Source organism: Sus scrofa, chromosome 1 (assembly GCF_054392235.1).
Source record: "Sus scrofa isolate SSC_HxYL_T2T_F1_AM1 chromosome 1, Sscrofa_HxYL_maternal_Yorkshire_Landrace_v2.0, whole genome shotgun sequence".
Classification (NCBI taxonomy): domain Eukaryota; kingdom Metazoa; phylum Chordata; class Mammalia; order Artiodactyla; family Suidae; genus Sus; species Sus scrofa.
In genome coordinates this window covers 197,836,635-197,851,311 of record NC_139383.1, presented here as the reverse complement: position 1 = coordinate 197,851,311, position 14,677 = coordinate 197,836,635, and the positions used below count along the sequence as shown (strand labels likewise).

The window sequence follows — 14,677 nt, the reverse complement described above, 5'->3', positions numbered from 1 at the left end:
AATTAGTTACAATACTGCATTTTAAGGGGCTTGACATTAAACTGGAATATTATCTGCAAGAACAGAAAAGCTTTGTCGGGAGACAAATTTTGATAATGAGATGCTGACAGCACCCATTCTCAAGGCAAAGCATTTTAGTTGGTGCTGTCTCTCTAACCAGACAGCAAAATATGCAATTTTAAGTTGCGGATGAGAAGAGCACAGATTCCTTAACTAAGTCTCAAAGTATTGGGATGCAGGAAAGGATTTTCCCAGCCCACAGGTGTTTTGCAACTCCTGGACGGAATCATGACCCGGTGAGATGAAGAACTGGTAGCTGCTCTTGGGGGTGGGGGTGGGGGTGGGGCTGGTAGCTGTCTGCCCCAGAATATTTGGTGCTGCATATGTGTGGGAGTCTTTACAGAGAATAGAAATTATCATGAGATATAACCTCTACTCTTCGGATGTTTATAGGCCCTGTATTCTCACTCTGGGTTATTTTTTTCATGATTTTTAAGCAGACATAAGCATTTTTTAAAAAATTGAGGTAGAACTCACCTAACAAATCAATCCAGTAGTGTTTAGTACCTACGCAATATTGTGCAACCACTTACCTCTATCAGGTTCCCAAACATCTGTATCACTCCAAAGTAGAACCTCCCATTAAGCAATTATTTCCATCCCCTTCTCCCCCAATTTCCCTCTAATCTGCTTTATACCCCTCTCCATTTATCTATTCTGATGGTTTCATACAAATGGAATCACACACTATGTGAGTCTTGTGTCTGGCTTCTTTGACATGTTTTCAAGGTTCATCCCTATCGTTGTAGCCTATAGAAGGACTTCATTTTTTTTTTAACAGCTGAATAATATTCTGTTGCACGACTATAATACATTTTGTTCATCCATTCATTTTTTTTTTTGTCTTTTTGTCTTTTCTAGGAATGCACCCGCAGCATATGGAGGTTCCCAGGCTAGGGGTCAGATCGGAGCTGTAGCTGCTGGCCTACACCAGAGCCACAGCAACTTGGGATCCAAGCCGCATCTGGGACCTACACCACAGCTCATGGCAATGCTAGATCCTTAACCCACTGAGCAAAGCTAGGGATCGAACCTGCAACCTCATGGTTCCTAGTTGGATTCGTTAACCACTGCACCATGACGGGAACTCCCCATTCATTTGTTGATGGACATTTTGGTGTGCCACTTTTCAGCTCTTGTGAATACTTTATTATGAATATTTTTGGACAAGAACTAGTTTTGAGTACCTGTTTTCAATTATTTGGGGTTTGCCTCTAGGTGTGGAATTGCCTAGTCCTATGGTAATTCTATGTTTAAATTTTTGAGAAGCCACTGCATTTTTTCCACAGCAGCTTCATTATTTTAGATTCCTAGCGGCAATGTGCAAGGCTTCCAATCTCCACATCCTTGCCAACACTTGTTATCCTTGTTATTTTCCACATTTTTTTTATTATAGCCATCCTAGTGGGTACAAGGTGGTATCTCATTGTGGTTTTGATTTGTATTTTCTTAATGACTTAATCATGCTCAGCATTTTTTCATGGGCATTAAATATTTTTACAAGGTAACCAAGCTACTTAAGAATAATGATGTCAGGACATCTGAAAGGCATTCTCACCTTTGTCCCTGGAAGGGAGTGGGGCCTGAGAGCAGAACAAAAGACTAGTAAATTTTGAGAGGAAGAAGAGGAGAGAGAGGACTATAATGACAGGTCTATAACGAGTTTGGGGCATGGGAGTGGTTGTGTAAGAGCATTTGGGAGAGGAAACATCTAGGCGATGAGGGGCTGGATTGAGGGCTTTGTGAATATGTGAGATCATAGAGATGGCAAGATGAGCTTTCAAGATCCTAGAGAAATAAGTGGGGTGGTAGGACCAGCCCCTTTGTTTCACAGCTTCTCTACGAGGAACTACTGATGAACACTGATGAACAAATGGCCTGTACTGCTCAGGGAGAAGAAGCAGAACTATGGACTGGTCTTTAGAAAACCTGTAAGCCTGGGAGCATGAGTGAATGCAGCTTTTATCTGAGATAAGAGAGGTGAAAGCACTTTGAGAAAATCAAGAGTCCTCACCTCTGTGGGATGGTAGCAGCCTCATCTTTAAAACCACAATTTGGGGGTGGGTAGAATGAACTTTTTTTTTTTAATTTATTGGAGTATAGTTGATTTATAATGTTGTGTGTTTCAGATGTACAGCAAAGTGATTCCTTCTCAGATTCTTTTCCCATATAGGTTATTATGGAATATTAAGTAGAGTTTCAGAATGAACTCGTTTGTTTCTTTTTAAGGAATTGTTTTTAAATGAAGAATTCTTGGCTATATCTTTTGAATACATAATTTTTTTCATATTTACCTGCCATCTCACACTTGCAAAAAACCCATTCTCTTCAAGAAAACTACTTTGGAACCAATTTCTAGAAATAGGATTTAAAGTCCCTTAAGGGTTACTTCTGCTCAATGGATGATAATCCTGAGCTCTGACCTGGGAAGGTCAGACTTCATCTTTACTCAATTCACACCTTTCCTGGCCTCTGCATAAAATGAGAGCTGTGCTGAGTGTTGTAGAATGTTGGCTATAATGGCTTTCACAGTTAGGCTGAACATCCTCTGTGGCTAATTTCCAACCCCATCATTTGCTGAAATTGCTCTCCCCAAAGGGCATGATATCATCTTTGTTGCTGGGTCTAGTGACCTTTTCTTAGGTCTTACTTAACCAATTTAACCTAGTTACCATTTATTGATCACTTTCTACATATCTGGCATGTTGCTGAACATTTTATATATTTGTCGTGTGGTTTTCCATTTAACTCACTATGTAACTTGGATGTTTCAAGAAAAATGTAATCTCTTTATTTTATTTCTAAGAAGTTTGACCTTCTTCTCAAGCCCCAGATCACTGAGGAAAATTATTTAACTGTCCAACCAACCTCAGACTTAGTTCAATTAACTAGTTCCCTTAGATAGATGGAATCTTTATTGGATTAAAATGCTCAGCTTCTCAGAGACCCTCCTTCCCTCTGCTGCTTCATTTCTAAAGTATTGTTTAGGGATAGGCAGTGTAGGGGTAGCTTTCCACAACCCTAGGGCAACACGGGAGAGCCAAGATCTTTAGTGGGGAGTGTCTTTTTCTCTTCGGGTCTCCTGGCCAAGGTCCCTTGTCCACTGGGTGCTGACATAAGTAGCTAAAGTCTGTGGCTATTCTCTCTTGCCCTGGACAGGCTGTGTTCCTGCTGCTTGGCTGACTTGACTCCCTCCATTCTAGCTGATGGAGAGACTCCTTTGAGATCTACTGTAACCCCATTTGGTCCCAGCTCAGGAGTCCTTCACCACTGTCATGAAGATCCTCCCTGATCAGCTTCCAAGGCAGAATCTCAGCGGTAGTAGAAACCTACCAAAGCAACATGGAATTCCAGGACGGCTTGGGAGAGCTGAATCTTTCCCTCAGTGCTACCTTCATTTAAGGGTGGCACTACCCTCATTCAAGGGATGTGCCTCTGCCTCCCCAGAGGAAAGCCCAAAGAGAGGAGCACAGCAGCATGCATCTCCCCACTTTGCTCGGCTGCTCCCCTTTCACTTCCTTTTCCCACAATCCTCTGGGGCTGGGGTGAACTGGAAATCTCCCCTTCCTCTTCTAACCTGGACACCACTGACATAAATCTAGGGTCCAGCCCTGAACCTTACAGGTCTATGGTCTTCCTGCAGCATCCTAATTTTGAACATCAGAAGTTGACTGTTACGTCAGCTTACTCTTGCATCTCTTCTGTCACAGACCCTTACCTGCAACAAATGCCCATCAGTTGAATGCCACAGACACACTACAGTCTTGCTGCTAAAAGCTTCGTGTCTACACAGCAGCATCTCCAGCAATGTTTATCAGGAGTGTGCCGTGTAGACTCTACCCAGCCCAACTGAACCAGAATCTGCCCTTTGACAAAACCTTCAGGTGTTAAGTGTGAACATTAAAGTTTGAGAAGTGGTGGCTTAGGACAAAGGCTGTGTCATCGAAAAGGAAAAACGCCTTAATAAATTTAGAACATTTTTCCTATTGCATGTGTATCATTTCATTTCATGTCATCAGTCATCTCCTGTAACCTCCACAGTCCTTGCAGGTGGATATAATTCTCTCCACTTTACTCAGCAGAGGGGCTCAAGAAAGTGACGTGAAGGGCTGGTGGTCTCATGGCAGGTGGGTCAGGGGGCCTATCTGAGCCTGATCTGTCTGACTCCACAGCTTGTGTTCTCACCCGGGCAACACCTGGACTGTTTACCACACTCATCTTAACAGTTCTTCCTGGCTTTGTGATTGAACACGACCTCATATCTTACCTTTTGTTTCCCCTTCCACCTGTGTGAAAGTTCCTTGGCTGTTTGTATTTGGTGCCTAGGTTTTCTTAGTATTGAGCTGTTTGGCTGCTGGATTTCTGACCTGGCCTGCTCTCCAGTGTTCTAGGCTGTATCTCTCATGGGCGAATGTTCCTGTCTCCTTAGGGTCATGTCTTTTTGTACCACACAAGACTGAATATCGGGTGATTCTCTGTATTCTTGCTGTGCTGTGACAAGAGAGTATTCTTAAGGAAGATGGGTCTTCAGCTGACTTCCCAAATGGGGAGAGAGGTAAGTATTACAGAGGAGAATTCTAGTGGGGGAAAGGGTCCGGAGGAAGAATGTGCCTGTGATGTTGGGGACATGATCATTTACTACTGTTGGCCTGGCTAGGATTTGACGTCACAATGCATTTTTTTTAATTTTTATTTTTGACTCTCTCATGCTTTTTTACCCTTTATCACCTGTCTGGTGTTGACCTTCAGCCCAGACCTGCCCAGATCATCAGCTTTGATATAGTCCTGGTTCTCAGAGTTCCAGCTTCCCACTTCCGAATTCTTTCATTTGCCATCATCACCGAATGCCCTGAGGAAGAGCTACATCTTTCGTTCTTTGTGATAGCTTATTTTTTTCTTGTCCTCTTCTTTCAGTTATGACCATTGCTACTATAATTTAGGTTCATATAGTTGGTTATTTCTGATAACCTTATAAATGAATTTTCTGACTTCTGCCTTTTCATCTCTAAACTGGACTACACCTTATGAAATTCCTGGGCCTGTTTAGGGCAGCTATATGTCAAAAGTGGGTAAAATAAATGTTCATTTCTGGCTCTAAAGTTGTCGATAAGGGTAGAACTCAATTCCTGAATGTCACACACTTAGGGCCTTCCCAAATCCAACTTTACTATGTCATGTCTTATTATACCCCAGTATGGACTCTCCTTTTAAGACAGGCTGGCTTGAACAGTGTTCCTTCAACATTTCATGCATGTGCCTACTATGCACCCCCTTTTCTCCACTGGGATTTCCTTGTGGAGTGGCCCTCTTTTTAAGGCTCAACTAAAGACTTATCTATCCTATAAATCTCCCCTAGTCATCCCACCCAGAGATCCAGCAGATTGCTCAATAAAAGGGTCTGGTGCAGAGTTTCCCAATCATGGCATTACTGAGTTGTTGGAAAATAAAATTCTTTGCTGTCCTGTGCCTTGTAGGATGCTTAGTAGCATCCCTGACCTCTTTTCTAGATGCCAGTGGCCACCTTCCCTCGTCATGATAACCAAAAATACCCCAGACTTCGCCAAATGTCCCCTGAGGAAGGAGAGGCTCAAAATCACCTCTCAATTGAGAGACACTGGTTTAACATAATGAAAGAAGATATGAACCAATGGCGTCATCAGTATTTGCAGAAGGGTTAGAGGTGAGAACTATTTTCTGGGATGTGGAAGTTGTGTCACAGGATGTCTTCCAATTGATTTAGAATGTTGACATAAATATAGCTATATTCTATATGAGCTTCAAACTCCATCTCTGTAGCATTATCCCCTTTGTCTGGCTGTAAAAGCCTTTAGAAAAAAAAAATCCATCTGATCCATGCCTACTTCTAGCTTGTAGTTTCATTGTTATGCTCTTTAAGCTTAAAAATGGTCCTTTTTGCATCCGAAATTACTAAAAGAGAAGGTAAAATGAATATGCTGAGCATTCCCTGGAGAATATCTATTTGGTAGGGAAATTAAAGTAAGAAAAATTAGAAGGCTTAAATTGAGTCTGCATTCAGCATGTCTGTAATTCAGAGATACAGTAAAGAACAAAATTGAAACTTAATATGTAGACCTTTGCAGAAATGCTTTCATAGTTCCCCACATTTATTCCAAGTACACACACTGCTGATTTAATTCAAACATTTCTAAATCAATGTTTGATATTAAGAGTTGACTTTAATATCATTACTTTCAAAATCCTTATTTTAAAATTGGATTTTTTTTTCATCCTGAAACTAGTGCAAGGCATTTGGCATATAGGGATAAATGTGTAATTATTGTGATGGTACAGAAATTTTTCCAGTTGGTTTATGTCCCTGGAAGAAACAGGATACACGGACCTGGCAAAGTGTTCGTAATAACAATAAATAGGACACCACCTGAACTGTAGGGATGTGGACCTTAGACCTGATTGGATAGACATAACACTCTACCAACACTTATTCATAGTTTTTGTCATTTACACTCTAAGAAAGATAAGACTAGTGGGGCTGTTTTGTAAATGAGAAAAATGGGTCCAGAAGATTTGATAACTTGTTGTCTTCTGTCTAGTCCCAAACCTGAACCCAGTTCCATGGCTTGGAGTCTAAGAAGCCTCTTCCTACAGTCTCTCCAAGACCCCTCAGTGCCTTGGGTGCTTTGATTACTCTTTTAAGCCACCAAGACCCCCTTCAAAAAGGGACAGACAATGCTGCTCTTTTATACCTGGTACTTTCTTTTTTTTTTTTTCTTTTAAAAAATTAATGTATAGTTGATTTACAATGTTGTGCCATTTTCTGCTATACAGCAAAGCGACCCAGTCAGACATATATACATACATTCTTTTTCTCATACTATCTTCCATCACGGCCTATCCCAGGAGACTGGATATAGTTCCCTGTGCTGTACAGCAGGACCTCTTTACTTATCCATTCTAAATGTAATAGGTTGCATCTACTAACAGTTTATCCCCTCCCTTTTCCCCCACACTCCAGCAACCAGAAGTCTGTACTCCATGTCTGTGAGTCTCTTTCTGTTTTGTAGATAGGTTCATTTGTGCCATATTTTAGATTCTATATATAAGTGATATCACAGTGTTTGTCTTTTTCTGACTTCACTTAGTATGAAAAGCTTTAGTTGCATCCATGTTGCTGCAAATGGCATTATTTCATTCTCTTTTAATGCTGAGTAGTATTCCCTTGTGCATATGTACCACATCTTCTTAATCCATTCATCTATTGATGGACATTTAGGTTATTTCCATGTCTTGGCTATTGTGAATATTGCTGTTATAAATATATGGGTGCACATATCTTTTTGAATTGTAGTTTTGTCTGTATATGAGCCCAGGAGTGGTCACATATTTATTTTTCTGAGTTACCTCCATACTGTTTTCCTAGTGGTTGTACCAATTTACATTCCCACCAACAGTATAGGAAGTTTTCCTTTTCTTCATACCCTCTTTGGCATTTGTTATCTGTAGACTTATTTTAATTATTTTTTTTTTAAGGGCTGCACCTGTGACATATGGAAGTTCCCAGGCTGGGGGTTGAATTGCCGGTCTATGTCACAGCAACACTATATCCGAGACCCATCTGTGACCTATGCCACAGTTTGTGGCAATGCTGGATCCTTAACCTACTGAGCAAGGCCAGGGATCAAACCCTCATCCTCAAAAATACTATGCTGGGTTCTTATCTTGCTGAGCCACAATTGGAACTCCTGTAGACTTATTAATGAGAGTCATTTTGACTGGTGTAAAGTGGTATCTCATTGTGCTTTTGATTTTCATTTCCTCTAATAATTAGTGATGCTGGACATTTTTTCATGTGCCTACTGGCCATCTGTGTGTCTTTGAATAAATGTTTATTTAGATTTTATGCCCATTTTTTGATTGAATTGTTTGTTTTTTTATTATTGAGTTGTATGAATTATTTGTATGTTTTGGAGTTTAAGTCACTGTCAGTTGCATCATTTACAACTATTTTCTACCATTCTGTAGGTTGTCTTTTCATTTTGTAAAATGGTTTCTTTTGCTGTGCAAAAGCTTATAAGTTTGATTAGATCCCATTTGTTTGTTTTTATTTCTATTGCTTTGGGAGATTGACCTAAGAAAACATTTGTATGGTTGTATGATTTATACTTGGTACTTTCAGTTTAACAAATGGATAGCTAGTTGAGCTGTAGAAATAATTTCAAAGATCTCCTTATTGTTAGGGAAAATTCTATTCTCCAGCTCTCATGTTTCTATTCATTCATTCATTCCTTAGTAAGTATTTACTGAGATGTAAAAACTCAAGATTCAGCAGTGGACAAAATAGAGGAAACCTTGAGGGAGATTACATTCAATTTCAAGAAGAAACATTTGACTCCAAGAGGGAAATAAAATGGGAACATGATCAGTATCAAACATGTTGACCCTCCATTATTTTTCTATGTCTTTTTATTACTTGGATCAGATGTCAGAAAGAAAAAGAAGTGGTTAATTATCAGCCTCCAGCTTTCTGCACCCACCCTCTCAGTCAATATCATGAATATTATCAAGTAAGACTGACATCTCTGCTCTTGTTTACCCAAGAGGGACCTTTTAGGGAGGACATGGCTCCATTAGTGGATAACAGCCCTTTTACCGCTGTGTTCAAGCAGATGTCAAGTGCATAGAATGTCTCATCCCATGAAGACCTTCTGGCCAGGAGTTCCTACCATATACTCACTGTAACAAAGTCAGCATGGATGACTAAGTTCAAATCCAGAGAGCCAGTGATCCCTCTATGCAGGGAGAATGAACTGTGGGACATAACGTGGACTTCTTACTCTTGATGTAATGAACATCTTTATGAAGGTGACATCTCCTAAGTTCGCTTATTTTATGGACAAGGAAGTTGAGCCCAGAGAGCTTAATATTTCAAAGTTAACTACCCACTGTCCATCCTTCCCCATCATCCTTCCTCCTGCAACCCAGCTAAGAGGGATCAAATGTTAGACTGGGAGCTGTTTCATGCTCTTTCCACAGCATCACAGCTGTTCTAAGAGTAAACAATATTGGAACTGTCCTTGGAGATTATTTTGGTATTGTAAAAAAAAAATTAAGACATGGAATCAACCCATGATAGATGATTGGATCAGAAGATGTGGTATATATACACAATGTAATACTACTCAGCTATAAAAAAAAACCAAAAATAATTCCATTTGCAGCAACATGGGTGGAACTAGAGACTCTCATCTTGAGTGAAGTCAGAAAGAGAAAGACAAATACCATATGATATCACTTATATCTGGAATCTTATATATGGCACAAAGGAACCTTCCCACAGGAAAAAAAAAATCATGGACTTGGAGAATAGATTTGTGGTTGCCAAGGGGGAAGGGGAGGGAATGGGAGGGAATGGGAGCTTGGGGGTAAATAGATGCAGAATGTTGCCTTCGGGATATGGATGAGCAATGGGATCCTGCTGTGTAGCACTGGGAACTCTGTCTAGTTAATTATGATGGAACACGTAATGTGAGAAAAAAGAATGTATACATGTATGTGTAACTGGGTCACCATGCTGTGCAGTAGAAAAAATATATGCATAAAGAAATAAAAATAAAAAATAAAAATTATTGATGTAAAAAAAATAACTTTTGGAGTTCCCAGTGGGGTGCCATGGGTTAATGATCTGGCTTGTCTCTGTGGCATTTCAGGTTCGATCCTGGCATTGCTGCCCCTCTGGCATAGGTCATAGATGCAGCTCAGTTTGGGAACTTCCATATGCCATGGGTGCAGCTAGGAAAAAAACAACAACCCTGTGATTTCTTAAAAAAAATCATTAAAATATTTAAAAAATAAATTAAAAATAACTTTCTCCCTTTGTGAAAGTAATACACTTCACTTTGAAAAGTTTAGAAAACACGGACACGATAAAAGAACGAAAAATAACCCACCCAGAGGTAACCACTATAAATATTTGAATGTACATTCTTCCACGTTTTAAAATGTATACAGATACAAATATACATGCAGAAGATACATTAAGATAGAGTTGTACTGTATACATTGGTTTGCAGCTCACTGTCTTTTCATCTCACGGTATATCTAAGAAATCTTTTCATGTTGTTAAGTAGTATTGTCATGACCTTGTTTCTATGGTTTCTATGGTATTTTATTGTGTGGATATGATTAATCTCCCAGGGTTGAATGCTGAGGTTCTTTCCAAGGATTAGCCATAATAAACAACAGTGTGACAAATATCCTGGTGGTAAAGTCTATACACGCTTGATTCACTGTACATCTGAGAAAACTGGGGCCAAGGAGGCATAGTGACTTCACTTGCTTGAATTCACATGGCTGCTAAAGCCAAGTGTACCCACTCCGGATCCTGTGCTTATTCCACTGTATCACACTTACCCTCTGACTTCCGGGACAGAGTTCAGGGGTTGGTGCCTCCTTTGTGTCTGAGGCTGTTGTGTCACATGTCAGATTATGTCAGCCGGTTCATTCATATATTCAACAGATATTTATTGAGCGTCCTCTGTGTTCCAGGCACCAGTTCTATGCTTGGGGGGTGGGGGATGGGCAGTGAACTAGATCTCTGCTCTCTTTGGAGGCTTTATTCTAGTTCAGAAGACAGACGATAAGTAAACATGTTTATAAACAAGGTAATCTCAGAAAATGATCAGGGCACTTCAGAAAATAGAGCAAGGATGTATAACTGAGAAGGGTGAGTTGGAGGGTGAGTGGATGCTGTTGGTGCATTTGTTGGGTCTGCATCCCACGCCCTGCTTCTGCACATTTGCCCTCACACAGTCTGCACCTGTGACTACAAAGGTGTGCCTTTGTGTTGCTGGAGCCACTTTAGGCAGGCAACAGAGTTAGGAGTGCCTGGGGGTTTAGGTTCACATCAGCCTCCTCCAGCCAGCTTTACCTAGTGACTGACAACAAGTGCAGAGGCCTAATTTATACCAGGGCTCCTGTGACATCAGGCTGAGGCTGGGACTTTGCCTCAATTCATGCCCTTGCATGTCTTGTCCTAACATCTTGCCCTCTGCCCCCCTACTCCCTCATTCCCCCTGCACCTTCCCTCATTGTTTTTCCAGGTGGTGCATTCTTAATAAATCACCTGCATGTGAGTCTGTGGCTCAGGGTTTGTTTCTGGGATACTTAACCCAAGAGGAGGGGATTGCGTGTTTAGGTGGGTGAACCAGGAAGGCCTCCCTGAGGAGGTGCTGTTTAAGCTGAGGTTCAAATAACCACAAGAAGCCAGTCATGGGATCTGAGGGCAGAGCATTCCCAAGGCCATGAGGAAGGAATGAGCTGGGGGTGTTTGCGACACAGAAAAGGGAGCTGCTGTGACTTCAGGGTAAGCGAGAGAGAATGGTGGGAGAAAGACCCTCACCATTCCTCTCCAGAGCTGGAGGCCAGCCTGTAGCTGATACCCTCTTTCTCATCTTCTCCTGGTAGAGGCAGGAGTAAGGGGAGGTGTAGCAGCCTTTTTCCCATCAACATGGCTCAACAATCCATGGCCTGAGGCCCCCAAATGGGAAAAGCCCACCTGAAAGGTATTGACCCTAAGGAAAATGGAGGCCAGCTTGGGTTTTTCTGCCGCGGTGCCTGAAAGTCATCTTCTTTGCTTAAGAGCTGCTCTCAATGATCAAATACAGCCAACGACTAGAGGACAACAGAGATCCTGGGAGAATCCTGCTCTGATTCTGTACAAACTTGGTGCTTTAGGCAAAGAAAGACACTGAAGTGTCTGGTAAGAGATTGATAAGATAATCATTTCCACGTCTTGGGAATCCTCGCGTGTTAATTGTAATTGTGTGGCAAGATCCTTCGTGAGGTACATAAACATGACCCTGTCCAGAGCAGTGAAAGTAGATGAGAGTATGGACACCCCTATTAGGAAAACCGTGCTCCAGTGAATGTTTTCATTCTGACAGATGGACTGGCCTGTGCAGTTGGGATCAGATAACTCTACAGCATGTCTTGGGTGGGAAAGAGAAAATGCCCTACTAAGGGAAAAGCAGGAGGGAATTGGGCTCTTTCTGCAGCTTGAGCCTCATGGAAGTTTGTTAATAAGGATGCCCCAAAGCCTCAGAGCATGGAGCCCACACATTAAATTCATCTTTATTGATTCTTTGTCAGAATGAATCAGTGGCCTTTGGCATTCATGCAAGTGGTCTTTGATTTAAATTTATAGAAATAAAAAAATAACATAGATGGAGGCTGAGGGCAAACCCCTACTGACTGGGGCAAAATATTATGTTCATGAAACAAAACTATTCTGCTCAAATTTTTAAGGTGTTTTAATTATATTCTTATGCCAAGACTTAATTTCTTGCTTAAGGTGTAGTCAATGAGAGATAACTGCTGCAATTTCTTCCTGATTCATGTTACGCTTTGCACTTAATGCAATTTTATTTATTTATTTTTATTTTTATTTTTTCTTTTTTTATTACTCAAATGAATTTATCACATCTGTAGTTGTATAATGATCATAACAATCTGATTTCACAGGATTTCCATCCCATAGCCCAAGCACATCGCCCCACCCCCAAAACTGTCTCCTCCGGAGACCATAAGTTTTTCAATGTCTGTGAGTCAGCATCTGTTCTGCAAAGAAGTTCTGTCTGTCCTTTGTTCAGATTCCACATGTCAGTGAAAGCCCTTGATGTTGGTGTCTCATTGTATGGCTGACTTCACTTAGCAGGATAGTTTCTAGGTCCATCCATGTTGCTAAAAATGCTGGTATTTCATTATTTTTGATGGCTGAGTAATATTCCATTGTGTATATGTACCACATCTTCTGGATCCACTCCTCTGTCGATGGACATTTAGGTTGTTTCCATGTTTTGGCTATTGTAAATAGTGCTGCAATGAACATTGGAGTACATGTGTCTTTGTGAGTTGTGGTTTTCTCTGGATAGATGCCCAAGAGTGTGATTGCTGGATCAAATGGTAGTTCTTTTTTTTTTTTTTTTTTTTTTTTTTTTTTTGTCTTTTTGCTATTTATTTGGGCTGCTCCCGCAGCATATGGAGGTTCCCAGGCTAGGGGTCGAATTGGAGCTGTAGCCACCGGCCTACGCCAGAGCCACAGCAATGCGGGATCTGAGCCGTGTCTGCAACCTACACCACAGCTCACGGCAATGCCGGATCGTTAACCCACTGAGCAAGGGCAGGGACCAAACTGACAACCTCATGGTTCCTAGTCGGATTCATTAACCACTGCGCCACAACGGGAACGCCTCAAATGGTAGTTCTAGGTTTAGTTTTCTGAGGAATCTCCATACTGCTTTCCACAGTGGTTGCACCAATTTACAATCCCACCAACAGTGTACTAGGGTTCCTTTTTCTCCACACCCTCTCCAGCACTTATTGTTTGTAGACTTTTGGGTGATGGCCATTCTGGCTGGTGTAAGGTGATACCTCATCGTGGTTTTGATTTGCATTTCTCTAATAATGAGTGACGCTGAACATCTTTTCATGTGTTTCTCAGCCATCTGTATGTCTTCTTTGGAGACTTGTCTGTTTAGATCTTCTGCCCATTTTTGGATGGGGTTGTTTGTTTTTTGGTATGGAGCTGCAGAAGGTGTTTATAAATTTTGGAGATGAATCCCTTGTCAGTCGATTCATTTGCAAAGATTTTCTCCCATTCTTTGGGTTGTCTTTTTGTGTTGTTTAGGGTTTCCTTTGCTGTGCAGAAACTTTGAAGTTTGAGTAGGTCCCATTTGTTTATTTTTCTTTTTATTGTCAATACTCTGAGAGGTGGATCTGAGAAGATGTTGCTGTCGTTTATGTCAGAGAGTGTTTGGCCTATGTTTTCCTCTAGGAGTTTGATAGTGTCTGGTCTTCTATCTAGGTCTTTAATCCATTTGGAGTTTATTTTTGTGTGTGGTGTTAGGGAGTGTTCTAATTTCATTCTTTTCCATGTGGCTGTCCAGTTTTCCCAGCACCACTTATTGAACAAGCTGTCCTTTCTCCATTGTATAGTCTTGCTTCCTTTGTCATAGATGAGTTGGCTGTAGGAGCATGGGTTTCATTCTGGGCTTTCTATCCTGTTCCACTGATCTGTATGTCTGTCTTTGTGCCAGCACTATGCAGTTTTGAAGACTGTTGCTTTGTAGTATAGTCTGAAGTACGGGAGCCTGATTCCTCCAGCTCCATTTTTCTTTCTCAGGATGTCTTTGGCTATTCTGGGTCTTTTGTACTTCCAAACAAACTTTAAAATATTTTGTTTGTGTTCTGTGAAAAATGTCCTTGGTAATTTGATAGGGATTGCATTGAATCTGTAGATTGCCTTGGGTGGGATAGTCATTTTGATAATATTAACTCTTCCAATCCACAAGCATGGTGTATCTTTCCATCTATTTGTGTCATCTTTGATTTCTTTCATCAGTGGCTTGTAGTTTTCAGAGTACAGGTCTTTTGTTTCTTTAGGTAGGTTTACTCCTAGGTTATTTTATTCTTTTGGATGCGATGGTAAACGGGATTGCTTCCCTAATTTCCTTTTCTGCTTTTTCATTGTTAGTATATAGAAATGCTGTTGATTTCTGTGTATTAATTTTGTATCCTGCGACATTGCCAAATTCATGGATGTGCTCTAACAGTTTTCTGGTAGAGTCTTTAGGATTCTCTA

At 40.9% G+C, this 14,677-nt stretch overlaps 1 protein-coding gene across 1 annotated transcript in view; it reads left to right on the top strand.

Moving 5' to 3' along the window:
* ARMH4 (armadillo like helical domain containing 4) overlaps positions 1 to 14,677 on the top strand; it is a 272,008-nt gene that overhangs the window by 222,734 nt on the left and 34,597 nt on the right. The gene's annotated exons all lie outside the window — the stretch shown is intronic.